The sequence below is a fragment of the Berghia stephanieae genome, chromosome 12 (assembly GCF_034508935.2).
Source record: "Berghia stephanieae isolate SIO BIC M18660-M18661 chromosome 12, UCSD_Bste_1.3, whole genome shotgun sequence".
Taxonomy (NCBI): domain Eukaryota; kingdom Metazoa; phylum Mollusca; class Gastropoda; order Nudibranchia; family Aeolidiidae; genus Berghia; species Berghia stephanieae.
This window is the reverse complement of record NC_088371.1, coordinates 24310542-24325974: the sequence shown is the minus strand read 5'-3', so window position 1 is coordinate 24325974 and position 15433 is coordinate 24310542.

Genomic DNA, 15433 nt, shown 5'->3' with positions numbered 1-15433 from the left:
CTTGGGTGCTTTAATTGTAATTCTAGAACTTTTTACTATCCCATTTTCTTCCTTTTTACTGGCGCTGATATAACCTAAATGTGTTGCAAGCGCCGTAAAACCCTTAAAAACAAAAACAAAAACATAAGCATTTGAATGTATTCCTCTTTGTTGGATTTTGTGCTTGTGTCCGGATGAGACATAGGTGATCTCAAACTAAGTACATTGGTGGTATGCTCTTGGATTCTACATCTGATCCCTATTTGTTCCCATTCCCCTTTGTCTTACTTTTTCTTGGGTGCTTTAATTGTAATTCTAGAACTTTTGACTATCCCATTTTCTTCCTTTTTACTGGCGCTGATATGACCTTAATTTGTTGCAAGCGCCGTAAAACCCTTAAAAACGTAAAAACATAAACGTATAAATTATTGGCGAATGACATGTAGCCCATCACCCCAAAACAGTATTAAGTCAGAAGGTTTGAGGTTCGAACCCTAGTTTGTTGCTAGAACAAAAATACAAATTTCGGGTAAAGTTTATGTGTTGATTTTGGAGAATAAAAAATACAAAATTTAGTTGAAGTTTCAATGTTGATTTGGGTAAAGTTTGTGTGTTGTTCTTGGAATCGAGATGTTTTCTATTTGAACAAATTCCCCTTTGTTTTACCTTTTCTTGTGTGCTTTAATTGTAATTCTAGAACTTTTTACTATCACACTTTCTTCCTTTTAACTGGCGCTGATATGACCTTCATGTGTTGACGTAAAACCCTTAAAAACAAAAGAAAACAAACTTCATCTCTCAAATAATATTTTTAGCATCTGGTTCGTCCTGACATAAAACCGATTGGAGGATATGGGTTACATTTAACTCACTCAATCCTAACACCAACTATATCCGTAGTTTACCCGGGTTACTTTTACCCCATGCCTATTTATTACATTTTTCTGAGACAAATTATAGGCGAAGTATCAAAGCAAATGTTTTTTACTTTTTACATGTTAATGATAGTTGAATAACTGGGTGGGGATCCTGACCTCCCATAGTGGGCAGGGGGGTACATACTGTGTCTTCTATCCCCTTATATCTGTTTTCCAACTTGCTTTCTGTCTTTGTCTTGGATAAGATTACTTGGTTTTGTCCTGGCCCTGGCCGGAGTTCTAGATGGGAGGGAAACAGTCAAATGCATAGTTATTGTTTTGGGAGATGATATTTTTTTACTTGTAAATCATCTCTCTGTAATGTATTATTGTTATTTTAATGTATAATGTAGGCATTTGAGTGTATTCCTCTTTGTTGGATTTTGTGCTTGTGTCCGGATGAGACTGTAGGTGATCTCAAACTAAGTACATTGGTGGTATGCTCTTGGAATCTACATCTGATCCCTATTTGTTCCCAGTTCCCCTATGTCTTACTTCTCTTGGGTGCTTTAATTGTAATTCTATAACTTTTTACTATCCAATTTTCTTCCTTTTTACTGGCGCTGATATAACCTAAATGTGTTGCAAGCGCCGTAAAACCCTTAAAAACAAAAACAAAACATAGAACTTTTTACTGTCCCATTTTCTTCCTTTTTACTGGCGCTGATATAACCTAAATGTGTTGCAAGCGCCGTAAAACCCTTAAAAACAAACAACAAAACATAGTTGAGTAAAAATATCTATGTACATGCTCATTTTTAATACATTTTTTTTTCCAATTTTGAAAAGTAGCAAAAATCTCTAGAATTGAGTGAGTTAATAGATAATAAGCCGTCATGTATTGCCTTGTCTATAAATAGAATAGGTTGAACTTATTCATGAATGATTGCAATTATTATTTTTTTATTGATTAATAAAAGCTTTTTTAAAAAAATTCTTTTTAAATTCAAATTTTGCTGTAAACCTTCGACGATATTATTTATGTCATTGCTTGCTTTCCGTGTTGTATGTACGTGTGTGGGCGCATGTGTTTGTATATGTGTGTGTGTGTGTGGAGGGAGGGGGAGGGGCAGTGTGGCTCAACGGTACGGTCTTTGCTTCGTACCCTAATGGTACCGAGTTCGATCATCCGCCGCTGCGTTGTGTGGCCTTGAGCAAGTCACCTCGCCCTAGCTCAATTTGCGGCGCTGCACTACGGCTAACGCCTTGGTTATTCCAGTCTTCCCTTGGAATAGACCCTAGAGACAAATTTCCCCTGCCGGATGAATAAAGGGAATTTTATTTTATTTATGTGTGTGTGTATTATGATTTGTTGTTTTTTTTTTATTATTGTTGTAAATAACTGAGTAAAAGTTGTTTTGTTTATGTTAATGTTATTTGATGTCTATTATCTGTGACGTATTAGATGCATAGTTATATATTGAATCTATTTTTAAATTCATATTTCGATGGTATTGTTATATAAGGACATTGCTCGCTTTCCGTGTTGTGTATGTGTGTGTGTGAATGTGTTTTTTTAATATAAATAATTAAATCAGTGAAAGATTCGTTTTTCTTGTGGGATTTGGCTTTGTAAATCTGCAATGTATTAGATGTGCATAGTTATATGTTACATAATCAGTCGGATGGTGAAAATGTTTGAACTGAGATAGTGCCAAGTTTAGATAGAAGGTCATTTTTTAATATTTTTTTTTTAATGAGTTCTTGTCATAAATGATTAAATCAACTCTTTTTGTACATCTTCGGGAAATATCAAAGCTTAATGTTAAGCTTAATGTTATTTGATGTCTATTATCTGTGACGTATTAGATGCATAGTTATATATTGAATCTATTTTTAAATTCATATTTCGATGGTATTGTTATATAAGGACATTGCTCGCTTTCCGTGTTGTGTATGTGTGTGTGTGAATGTGTTTTTTTAATATAAATAATTAAATCAGTGAAAGATTCGTTTTTCTTGTGGGATTTGGCTTTGTAAATCTGCAATGTATTAGATGTGCATAGTTATATGTTACATAATCAGTCGGATGGTGAAAATGTTTGAACTGAGATAGTGCCAAGTTTAGATAGAAGGTCATTTTTTAATATTTTTTTTTTTAATGAGTTCTTGTCATAAATGATTAAATCAACTCTTTTTGTACATCTTCGGGAAATATCAAAGCTTAATTTCACTTCTAAATATTTTTTACAGCTAGTCAAGTTGAAAATGTATGAAATTTGGGAAAAGTTACTGGATACTTTTCTCGTACATCTGACCATAACTTCATGAAAAATCACCCGATTAACTTCAAATAAAAATTAAAATGCCCTTGTGGGCTAATTCTTTCAGAAAATCAAAAAAATGCAAATCCAAAAGTTTCACCTTCCGGCTGATTACTTTATGCACTGACACATACTGAACACAAGCTTACATTTGAAACAGTGGGACCCCAAAGACACCAAAGGTGATCTTGAATACATCCCACACGCCAAAATAGTGGGCCATCCATGCATAACTGTCTTGAATACACCCCACAAGCCAAAATAGTGGGCCATCCATGCATAACTGTCTTGAATACATCCCACAAACCAAAATAGTGGGCCATCCATGCATAACTGTCTTGAATACATCACACAAGCCAAAATAGTGGGCCATCCATGCATAATGTCTTGAATACACCCCACAAGCCAAAATAGTGGGCCATCCATGCATAACTGTCTTGAATACACCCCACAAGCCAAAATAGTGGGCCATCCATGCATAACTGTCTTGAATACACCCCACAAGCCAAAATAGTGAGCCTCCGGACATAGCTGTCTTGAATACACCCCAAGCTGAAATAGTGGGCCTCAGGACATAACTGTCTTGAATACATCCCACAAGCCAAAATAGTTGGCCATCCATGCATAACTGTCTTGAATACATCCCACAAGCCAAAATAGTGGGCCATCCATGCATAACTGTCTTGAATGCATCCCACAAGCCAAAATAGTGGGCCATTCATGCATAACTGTCTTGAATACATCCCACAAGCCAAAATAGTGGGCCATCCATGCATAACTGTCTTGAATACATCCCACACGCCAAAATAGTGGGCCATCCATGCATAACTGTCTTGAATACACCCCACAAGCCAAAATAGTGGGCCATCCATGCATAACTATCTTGAATACATCCCACAAGCCAAAATAGTGGGCCATCCATGCATAACTATCTTGAATACATCCACAAGCCAAAATAGTGGGCCATCCATGCATAACTGTCTTGAATACACCCCACAAGCCAAAATAGTGGGCCATCCATGCATAACTATCTTGAATACATCCCACAAGCCAAAATATTGGGCCATCCATGCATAACTGTCTTGAATACATCCCAAAGCCAAAATAGTGGGTCATCCATGCATAACTGTCTTGAATACATCCCAAAGCCAAAATAGTGAGCCTCCGGACATAGCTGTCTTGAATACACCCCAAGCTGAAATAGTGGGCCTCAGGACATAACTGTCTTGAATACATCCCACAAGCCAAAATAGTTGGCCATCCATGCATAACTGTCTTGAATACATCCCACAAGCCAAAATAGTGGGCCAACCATGCATAACTGTCTTGAATGCATCCCACAAGCCAAAATAGTGGGCCATTCATGCATAACTGTCTTGAATACATCCCACAAGCCAAAATAGTGGGCCATCCATGCATAACTGTCTTGAATACATCCCACACGCCAAAATAGTGGGCCATCCATGCATAACTGTCTTGAATACACCCCACAAGCCAAAATAGTGGGCCATCCATGCATAACTATCTTGAATACATCCCACAAGCCAAAATAGTGGGCCATCCATGCATAACTGTCTTGAATACACCCCACAAGCCAAAATAGTGGGCCATCCATGCATAACTATCTTGAATACATCCCACAAGCCAAAATATTGGGCCATCCATGCATAACTGTCTTGAATACATCCCAAAGTCAAAATAGTGGGTCATCCATGCATAACTGTCTTGAATACATCCCAAAGCCAAAATAGTGAGCCTCCGGACATAGCTGTCTTGAATACACCCCACAAGCTGAAATAGTGGGCCTCAGGACATAACTGTCTTGAATACATCCCACAAGCCAAAATAGTGGGCCATCCATGCATAACTATCTTGAATACATCCCACAAGCCTAGTGGGCCATCCATGCATAACTGTCTTGAATACATCCCACAAGCCAAAATAGTGGGCCATCCATGCATAGCTGTCTTGAATACATCCCACAAGCCAAAATAGTGGGCCAGCCATGCATAACTATCTTGAATACATGCCCACAAGCTGAAATAGTGGGCCATCCATGCATAACTGTCTTGAATACATCCCACAAGCTGAAATAGTGGACCTCAGGACACAGCTGTCTTGAATACATGCCTACCAGCAGAAATAGTGGGCCCTCCAGACAGAGCTATCTTCAATACATGCCCACCAGTTGAAATAGTGGGCCTTCCAGACATGGCCATCTTGAATACATGCCCACCAGTTGAAATAGTGGGCCTTCCAGACATGGCCATCTTGAATACATGCCCCCCAGTTGAAATAGTGGACCTTCCAGACATGGCCATCTTGAATACATGCCCATCAGTTGAAATAGTGGGCCTTCCAGACATGGATATCTTGAATACATGCCGTCCAGCGAAAATGTAGGAGCCCTCTAGCTGCAGTGTCAAAATAATATAGTGAAAATGGACACAAACTGGAGAACTGCCCGATACTCACAGCCAGTCACTGGGTGAGGTCTTTTGACACGCCTGCCTGGGTGCGGTTCCCGACCTCCCATAGTGGGCAGGGAGGTACTTGCTGAGTCTATACCCCTATATCAATTTTCCAATATAATGCTTTCTGTCTTTGTCTTGGAATGATATTACTTAGTTTTGTCCTAACCCTGGCCGCTGGGAGGGAAACAGTCGAATGTCTAGTTATAGTTTTGGGGGATGATATTTTTTCCTCTTGTGAATCCTCTCTTCTGTTATGTATTTTTTTTAAAAAAAACATATTTGTAAATATTTGAGTGTATTCCTCTTAATGGGATCCTTGCTGGTGTCTGGATGAGACCTTTAGGTGATCTCAAACTAAGTACATTGACGGTGTGCTCTTTGAATCTACATCTGTTCCCTATTTGAACCGATTCCCGATAGAAGACACAACAAGTGACCTCCTGCCCACCCTGTCCTGGCCCCGCGGTTTTTTGCACAGCTTGCGGCCGAATAATTAGGGAAAATTTTGTGATTTGCACTGCAACCGCAAAATCTGCACGTCGTGCAAATTTTTGACAAACTCTGATTCTTTTTTAAAAATTCGGATATGACCTTTTAATTTAAGTTAAAGAAAAAGTCATATCCGAATTTTTTACTTCTTTATTATAGCAATTTCATTGACAGCAATTTTTTATTATAATTTTGATTTCCCAACTTTGTGCCTATTTCCAAATCAGCATAATTTCTAGCAAAATTTGCCATTTTTTGCCCCATAATTTTGCATTATTTTGAGTTTGAAATTGCGTAATTCCAAGGGGATATTTTATTACATGGGTTGCGTGTAGTTAGTTGTTAGGTGTGATACAACATATTTAGAAACCTGCAAATTTTCTTGCAAAATTTACTTATTTTATTTTCATCATCAAAATTCATCATTTTCTTTGCAAAATTTTGAAATATTTTTTCAAAAAACCGCGGGTACAGCCTGTCACTGTCAGGGGAATGAAAGGGACATTACTCTCTTGAAAAGTTTGTTTTGGTCTGCATTTTCCGCATCTCCAACTTTCCTTCAGCAATGCAAACGCTTGGTTTTCCTTGCATATTCTATGTTTCCCCATCTTCCTCTGGGTTTTGTTTTTTGTTTTTGTTTTTTTTAAGGATTTTACCGCGCTTGCAACACATTAAGTCATATCAGCGCCAGTAAAAAGGAAGAAAATGGGATAGTAGAAAGTTCTAGAATTACAATTAAAGCAGCCAAGAGAAAGTAAGACAAAGGGGAACTGGGAACAAATAGTGATCAGATGTAGACTCCAAGAGCATACTACCAATGTACTTAGTTTGAGATCACCTATAAGTCTCATCCGGGCACATGCACAAAATCCAACAAAGAAGAATACACTCAAATGCTTACATTATTCATTAAAAATAACAAATATAATAATGCATAACAGAGAGATGATTTACAAGGAAAAAAATATCATCTCCCAAAACAATAACTATGCATTTGACTGTTTCCCTCCCAGCCAAGGACTCCGACCAGGCCAGGAAAAAAACAAGTAATCTCATTCCAAGACAAAGACAGAAAGCATGTTGGAAAACGGATATAAGGGGATAGAAGAAACAGTAAGTGCCTCCCTGCCCACTATGGGAGGTCAGGAACCCCACTCAGTCCTCTGGGTTTATGTCATTTGTTAGTTTTTAATCCTAAATAAATGAACTCTTTAGTTATAGTTTTGGGAGATGATATTTTTTTCCATTGTAAATAATCTCTCTGTTTATGTACTGTTTTTTGTTTTGCTTTTTTAACTTATGATTTGTAAACATTTGAGCGTATTCCTCTTAGTGAGACCCTTGCTGGTGTCTGGATGAGGTGATCTCAAACTAAGTGCATTGACGGTATACTCTTGGTTATTTTTGTTTTGTTTTTAAGGGTTTTTACGGCGCTTGCAACACATTCAGGTCATATCAGCGCCAGTAAAAAGGAAGAAAATAGGATAGTAAAAAGTTCAAGAATTACAATTAAAGCACCCAAGAAAAGGTAAGACAAAGGGGAATTGGTTCAAATCGGAAACAGATGTAGATTCCAAGAGCACACTATCAAAGTACTTAGTTTGAGATCACCTCAAAGTCTCATCCAGACACAAGAACAGGTCTCCACTAAGAGGAATACACTCAAATGTTTACAAATCATATATAATATGTGAACAAAACATAATACAGTGCATAACAGAGAGGTGATGTACAAGAAAAAAAATATCATCTCCCAAAACTACAAATTTGACTGTTTCCCACCCAGTCAGGGTATCCGGCCGGGGCCAAGACAAAACCAAGTAATCCAAGATAAAGACAGAAAGCATGTTGTTTTTTGGTTTTTTTTTTTAATTTTTTTTGTTTTTAAGGGTTATACGGCGCTTACAACACATTTAGGCTATATCAGCGCCAGTAAAAAGGAAGAAAATGGGATAGTTGAAAGTTCTAGAATTACAATTAAAGCACCCAAGAGAAAGTAAGACAAAGGGGAATTGGGAACAAGTAGGGATCAGATATAGATTCCAAGAGCTTGTTTTTGTTTTTAAGGGTTTTACGGCGCTTGCAACACATCTCGGTCATATCAGCGCCAGTAAAAAGGAAAAAAATGGGATAGTAAAAAGTTCTAGAATTATAAATAAAGCACCCAAGAAAAAGTAAGACATAGGGGAACTGGGAACAAATAGGGATCAGATGTAGATTCCAAGAGCACACTATCAAAGTACTTAGTTTGAAATCACCTATGTCTCATCCGGACACAAGCACAAAATCCAACAAAGAGGAATACACTCAAATGCTTACATTATAAATTCAAAATAAAAATATAATAATACATAACAGAGAGATGATTTACAAGGAAAAAAATATCATCTCCCAAAACAATAACTATGCATTTGACTGTTTCCCACCCAGCCAAGGACTCCGGCCAGGGTCAGGACAAAACCAAGCAATCTCATTCCACGACAAAGACAGAAAGCATGTTGGAAAACATATAAGGGGATAGAAGACACAGTATGTACCTCCCTGCCCACTGTGGAGGTAGGGAACCCCACCCAGTCGGCTACATATCAATGGGATTGTAAAGTGGAGTATACAGATAGATAGATAGATTTAAAAAAGAAGGGCGAGGGGGGGGGGGGGGGGAGACGGGGACCGGTTGAGTGAGAGGTACTACTACTACTACTACTGTCTTTTATCTTCCATTATTTTCTGGTAGGTTCTGTTCCTGGACACTGACCTTTTCTTATCAATCGTATCACTCCCCTGGGGCCCACTACCCACGCCATGCTAACATTTCATTCATACTACAACTACTGTTGAGTACAGACGATACAAATTATTTTGCATTTTATTTTATTTGTTTTCCACGTTAATTTGTGTATTGTGCGGACAAAGGGTTTGTACCCGAAACGTCCATTGTCTGTTTTGTTCCCATACGAAGCCTCTCCATTTTTTACTCTTTCATTTAGCACCACAGACCTCTCACTTATCTGTGGTCAGTACCGACCAATAGCACCAGTACCTATTGGTCAGCACTGGCGCCTGTTCATCAGTACTGACCAGCACGTGCCAGCGCCTGGGGGTCAGTACTGACCAATAGCCATTCCGATTGTTTTATAAGTTTTTAAATATAAGCATGATTTTACTGTTTCTTCGCTGCAATTTAAAAACGACAATGTAAATCATTATTACATTTAATTAAATCCCACGTTTACAATTATTTTTAAAACATACATTTTTTTATTTTTTATTGGGGGGGGGGGGGAAGGGGGTACACAGTGTATTTTATTTAGTTATTAAATCACTTCCTTATTGGTTTATGTTTATGTCTTCATACTCGCTATACTGTTAAAAAAGTCGGATTTCTTGAGGTTTATAAAACAAAATCCACTCTCCTCTCCGTTATCAGCAAATTTAATATAACTCAATTTTATTTTAAAGCTGAGCTTAAGATTCAAAACGTAAAGTCCATCCTGACAGAACACTGTATTGTGATGATAGGTCACATTTTAAACACACACACTTATTATTTGTTTTTAAGGGTTTTATGGCAATTGCGACATATTTAGGCAGTAAAAAGGAAGAAAATGGGATAGTAAAAATTTCTAGAATTACAATTATAGAACACAAGAAAAGGTAAGACAAAGGGGGATTGGTTCAAATAGGGAACAGATGTAGATTCCAAGAGCACACCATCAAAGTACTTAGTTTAGTTTGAGATCACCTAAAAGTTTCACCCAGACACCAGCACAGGCCCCCCTAAGAGGAATACACTCAAATGGTTACAAATCATATATTGAAAATTTAAAAAATAATACACAACAGAGAGATGATTTACAAGGAAAAAAATATCATCTCCCAAAACTATAACTATACATTCGACTGTTTTCCTCCCAGCCAAGGTCTCTGGTCAGAGTCAGGACAAAACCAAGTAATCTCATTCCAAGACAAAGACAGAAAGCAATTGAAAAACAGGTACAGGGGAATAGAAGACACAGTAAGGACCTCCCTGCCCACTATGGGAGGTCAAGAACCCCACCCAGTACCTAAAGACGATTATAAATGGTAATAACAATAAAATGTATACATACAGTATCATTGACTTAAAGATATGGACAAGTGTGTATGAAATGGTGCCTATGCCAAAGCAAGAAAGAAAAGAAAACCATCCCATTTTGTACAAACTTGTTCAGATCTTTATCTTAAATCCTGTGTCTGCTCCACATTCTCTCAATTTGATATCGCAAACTTGCCAACTTGTCAGAAAAAGATTCGGGAAAATTCTTAGGGATTTAAATGAAGATGACGATAATGTAATCATGATGGTGGTGGTGGTGGCGATGATGATGATTGGTGCTTTCCTGGAATAGTTGAAATCAGAGAAATCGGTAATGAACACAAATTAAGGCAAGGAATTTCACGATAAAATTGGGAGAGTTGCAAGGTCTGAGGTCAGGAAATAGAATGCATGGAACAAAAAATATTATGGTGAAATGTTATCTCTATGATTCACACTGCAATGTATATAATATATGATGGTTGGTTTTTAAGGGTTTTACGGCGCTTGCAACACGTTTAGGTCATATCAGAGCCAGTAAAAAGGAAGAAAATGGGATGGTAAAAAGCTCTCAAATTACAATTAAAGCACCCGAGAAAAGGTAAGACAAAGGGGAACTGGGAACAAATAGGGATCAGATGAAGATTCCAAGAGCTTACCATCAATGTACTACGTTTGAGATCACCTAAAAGTCTCATCAAGACATCAGCACAGGATCCAACAAAGAGGAATACACTCAAATGTTTACATTAAACATTCAAAATAACAAATAAAACAATACATAACAGAGATGTACTATACAATTAGCAGTCAATTATGAAGAGAAACGACATAAAATAAGACCCACCATCTCAAATCAGAATGGGTAAGGTGGTGAAAAATGAATTTATAGCCATAAATGTGAGACTTGTGCCAATATATTTGTTTTATTGACAAGAAAGAATATAAATTAAGAAGCTAAAGAGCAAAATATCAATTATTCCGCTCCTCCCCCTGGAAAACCCTATCATTTCTGAGTAAATACGTAATCGATGAATAATGCTTTGAACGCATTGAATAAAAATTTTATTCAACAGAATATTATAGCTCATTTTATAGGTTTAAAATAAGGTGTAAAAGACAGCTGATTGGCAATTAAAATTATGTTTTCGTACACATGAATACAAATCCAACGTTTTTCTTTTTTGGGTCAAATTATCATTCAAGCATGTGTTTTGTTTTTAAGGGTTTTACGGCGCTTGCAACACATTTAGGTTATATCAGCGCCAGTAAAAAGGAAGAAAATGGGACAGTAAAAAGTTCTAGAATTACAATTAAAGCACCCAAGAAAAATTAAGACATAGGGGAACTGGGAAAAAATAGGGATCAGATGTAGATTCCAAGAGCATACCACCAATGCACCAAGTTTGAGATCACCTATAAGTCTCATCCAGACACAAGCACAAAATCCAACAAAGAGGAATACACTCAAATGCCTACATTATACATTAAAATAACAATAATACATTACAGAGAGATGATTTACAAGGAAAAAAATATCATCTCCCAAAACAATAACTATGCATTTGACTGTTTCCCTCCCCTCTAGGACCCTGGCCAGGGCCAGGACAAAACTAAGTAATCTCATGCCAAGACAAAGACAGAAAGCAAGTTGGAAAACAGATATAAGGGGATAGAAGACACAGTATGTACCCCCCTGCCCGCTATGGGAGGTCAGGATCCCCACCCAGTCATTCAAGCAGATGAAGAATTCTAGAAAAACACAAATTATGGCAAACTGAAGTATCACTACCATACAATTGGTTACGAAATATTTAAGAATCTTACTTGGAGTTTGTTTTGTTTTTAAGGGTTTTACGGCGCTTGCAACACATTTAGGTTATATCAGTGCCAGTAAAAAGGAAGAAAATGGGATAGTAAAAGGTTCTAGAATTGCAATCAATGCACCCAAGAGAAAATAAGACAAAGGGGAACTGGGAACAAATAGGGATCAGATGTAGATTCCAAGAGTACACCGCCAAAGTACTTAGTTTGAGATCACCTAAAAGTCTCATCCAGACACAAGCACAGGTCCCAACTAAGAGGAATACACTCAAATGTTTGCAAATCACATAATATAATATGTAAACTAAACATAATACAATGCATAACAGAGAGATGATTTACAATGAAAAAAATATCATCTCACAAAACTATAACTATACATTCGACTGTTTCCCTCCCAGCCAAGGAACTCCGGCAAGGGTCAGGACAAAACAAAGTAATCTCATTCCAAGACAATGACAGAAACAATTGGAAAACGGGTATGGGGGGATAGAAGACACAGCATGTACCTCCCTGCCCACTAAGGGAGGTCAGGATCCCCACCCAGTACTTGGAGGAGTGGAATAAACATATTCTTTCAAACCTTTGTAGTCATTAGACTGATTTTTTTTTTTTTTTAATCGTGCAATAACACATTACTCACAAGCTCGTAGTGTTATTTGGCATAATCGTGCAATAACACATTACTCACAAGCTCGTAGTGTTATTTGGCATGATAAAAATAACTCGTTGAATAAAAACAAAGAAATGAAATTATTGTATAATCTGATTATTTTAATTTTAAAGTCACTCTTTGTTTTCTGGTTCACCCTGACTTAAACCGACTGACGATGGGTGACATATAAAATTAGAATTTATCATTGTAAAAATAAGACATTTAATCTGAGGAACCATTTGACAACTGGGTTTAAGTCGAATCCAATAATAGTAACATCTCATCCTGCTGCTATTCTCACAAAAAGAGCAGTTATTCAATATTAACCGGGGTTACGTGTGTATGATTTTTAAAAAATTTAACCAAGTAATAAAAAATATAAAAAAATAATGATAATTCCCTTTAATTATTATCAGGGGAAATTTTTCTTTGGGGTCTTTCTGGAGAAAAAAGTCTGAGATATCCCAAGGTATCATTCTCAGTGCAGCAGACCAAAGTGAGTACGATAAAGAACTGAACAAGTGTGTATGAAAGGTGACAGACAAAGCAAGAGAGAAAAATAGAAGAAAAAAAAAATAACCTTGAGGTCGACTGATTTTTTGGGATGTCTTTTTTCTTCTATTTTTCTTTCTTGCTTTGTCTGGCACCTTTCATTCACACTTGTTCAGATCTTTATCTTACACCGGTGCCTGCTCCTTAATTTCTTACAGAGATGGAGTGGTGCAGTGCTCGAACTTTGGTCCTTCACGTGTAAAAGCAATGCCTACTCCACTCTCTCAATATCAATACTGCTTACCAAGAACAGAATAATTGACACATTTGTTATGATACAACCAACACTTACTTTTTCTAAACTCGAGATCTAGCGCCTAGAGCTTTATTGTACAGAAGGTTGGGCGCAATATAAATAAATTTGATTATTATTATCTATCTTACTCATCCAAATATCTGAAGATGAATTTTTGTTACTACAATCAGATCTTTTCTTTGCTGTATCGATGGTTGTTCTAAACAACGTTATACCTGGTGTGTCCCTGCAGCTCTTGAGATTGAGCAAAACAATCGATTTTCATAGTGAATAGGTAAAATTATTTTTTCTTTTTAATGGCTGGAAAGGAAGGAGTTGCCTCCCCCCTTCCCCTCGGTGCTAACCATTAATAGGGTTCAACAGTCGTGACGTCACTTCCCTCGTAATGACACATAGTAACCGGTTCTAAACTATAGAAACAATGGAGGACGTCATCACCATTATGAAATATTACTCCGACGAGCATGAAAGTGCATCCAGAGAAAAACATTATAAATATGATCATGTTTTGACTTTTATACATTCTGATCACATGACATGTGAAAAAGTTCTAGCCAGCATGAAGTATAAAGAGTACCGATTTTCTTTGTTTAGATCAAGCTGCTGGTTGCTGGGTGGACGTGACATCAGACTGTTGAATCCTATTGTAAACGAATTCTGAGCTCATTCGCCATTGTTTCCACTTGGGTTTGAACTCGCTCTGTACAGACCCGTGGCAATGTGACCATAACTTTACCATTGGCTTGTTATGAATTAATGCTGTTAAGGAAAGGTGATGATGTTGATGATGATGATGATAGTTTTAATGATGTTAATGTAAATGATGACGGTAGTTGTAATGATTAACTCACTCAACCCTAACACCGACTATATCCGTAGTTTACCTGGGTTACTTTTACCCCATGCCTATTTATTACATTTTTCTGAGACAAATTATAGGCGTAGTGTCAAAGCTAATGTTTTTTTTAGATTTTACATGTTAATGATAGTTGAATAAAACATATCTATGTACAAGCTCATTTTTAAATATATTTTTTTCCAATTTCGAAAAGTAGCAAAAATCTCTATGATTGAGTGAGTTAAGATGATGATGATGATAACAGTTTTAATGATGATAGGGATGATAATTATAATGTTATAATCAATGATAATGACAATGGCTATCATGATAAAAATGATGATGATGAGAAAAATTATGCTAAGCAGCTGAAAGCAATAATGACTCCTGTGATATAATTAAAGTACATAGTAATAAAATTCTCAATCAAAATAATTTCAATAAAGAGAATAATCAGTACATCTGGACCTCATTGTTGATTTTCATTATTTACAATTTTTAATGAACAATTTCAACGATCCACTTTAAAATATACACATACACACACTTTAAAATAGAATAAAATTCCCATAGAGGAAATTTGTCTCTCGGGTCTGTTCCAAGGCAAGACTGGAATAACCCAGGCATCAGCCGCAGTGCAGTGCCGCAAAATAAGCAAGGTGACTTGTTCAAGGCCACAAAGCGCATTGAGAGGTGGCCAACCATACCACTGAGCCACACTGCCCCCTATTTATAATATATATAAATATATCAAACATTGGGTAGTTTAACACAGTTAAGACAGCATGGGAAACAACACATAGGTGAAAACAATGGCACATAATTCATAAGAAAGTCTGATAGTATTAAATTCAAGTAGCTTCAAAACTCTTTATTTTTTTAAAGATTGTCATTTTACAAAGCACAATTGTTTGTTTTTAAGAGTTTGACGGCGTTTGTCATATAAATGCCAATAAACAGAAAGAAAATGAGATAGTAAAAACATTCTAGATGTACAATTAAAAAGGACTTGAGGAAAAAGTAAGACAAAGGGGAATTGGCTTTTTTTTTTTTTTTTTTTTTAAGGGTTTTACGGCGCTTGCAACACATTTAGGTTATATCAGCGCACGT